Source organism: Saimiri boliviensis, chromosome 5 (assembly GCF_048565385.1).
Source record: "Saimiri boliviensis isolate mSaiBol1 chromosome 5, mSaiBol1.pri, whole genome shotgun sequence".
In the NCBI taxonomy this organism is placed as follows: domain Eukaryota; kingdom Metazoa; phylum Chordata; class Mammalia; order Primates; family Cebidae; genus Saimiri; species Saimiri boliviensis.
The window spans coordinates 24229647-24230937 of NC_133453.1; the positions used below are offsets into that span (position 1 = coordinate 24229647).

Below are 1291 nucleotides of genomic sequence, written 5' to 3' on the forward strand. Positions count from 1 at the left end.
GCTAATGCTCTCCCTCCCCTTGTCCCCTACCCCCAACAGGCCCCGGTATGTGATGTTCCCCTCCCTGTGCCCGTGCATCATCATTGGAAAACAACAAACTTTTGAGAGACCTTATGGGAAACCTCAGAGATAATGGAGGAGCCAGGGTTTATTTGGGGACTTGTAAGTTTATACGTCTATTTTTCACATTTCCAATGATACCAGGCCCATTTATTGTTGGTGACAGACATAAAGGGGCTTTGAGTGAACAAAATAAGAGAAGCCAAGAGGTAAAAAGGAAGACAGATAAGGCATTCAAATCTATACATGTGGCTGCATTTCACCCTTCACCTGAGTTCAAATCAAGAAGCATGGCAGGTGCTCACTAACCCAGGGGATGAACCAAAATTTAGGTTATTCTGGTTTTTGTTTTCCCCTCTGTCTCTTGATCTCCATTTTTATACTTTTTCCTCTTGATTTTCCTGTTTAACTGCCGGGAAATAAAAGGGACAGAAAGAAACTGATTCTCTTCCAGTTCTAACAACCAGCTGTTTAAGCCTTACCTTTGTCAGAACTTCTTCCCCTCTGCCCCCCAGGGGAAAGAGCGAATGCAGTCCCCCACTACCACAAATTATGGAGTTGAGTTTCTCACATTTGGGAAAATCGCAGGGGTCAGCACATCCGGAGTGCAATGGATAAGCCTGGCCCTGGGAAAACCACCTTCGTGATCACGGTATCTCCCCTGCCAGGTAAGTATCTTCTTTGTCAGAACTTCTACAAGGCACTTGGTCACATAAATTAAAATTCCAAGAGTTCTAATATGTACCTGGGTTATCATTTCCCACATGATCATGGAAATCTGAACATGGAACACCTGGTAACCCATTTATTACATTGACACATGGAAAATAAGGGTGTAATGATGGGATGGCAAATTTAGAACCTTTGAAAACTCAAAAATCTCAAATTGGAATTCTCTTGGAAGAATCTATTGTATGTGTTTTGTGTATGCTCATTTCAGCTGATATTAGAAAGAAGCACCTTTAGAATTCAGAAAAGACAAGGAATCCAGAATGAATGTCCTTCACACATTTTCTGTTGACATAGAATAGTGCCTTAACCTATCCTAAATAAACATAGGCCTCCACTGTGCTAAAAGTGCTCTAAGCAATAAGAGTTTACAACCTCTCTCAGTCACCCATGCCAGGTCATTGCCAAAGTTCACCTTTAATGCTCTCTCACACTGCCGACGGGACTACAGGTCAATGAAACCTCTCTGAAAAGCAATTTCGAAAAAACATTACCCCTTTGA

General features: G+C 42.1%; 1 non-coding gene across 1 annotated transcript; it reads right to left on the reverse strand.

Moving 5' to 3' along the window:
• Positions 1 to 572: 572 nt before the first annotated feature.
• Positions 573 to 736, reverse strand: LOC120364508 (U1 spliceosomal RNA). Its single transcript, XR_005579755.1, has one exon. It is a non-coding gene; the product is annotated as a U1 spliceosomal RNA (small nuclear RNA).
• Positions 737 to 1291: the final 555 nt, after the last annotated feature.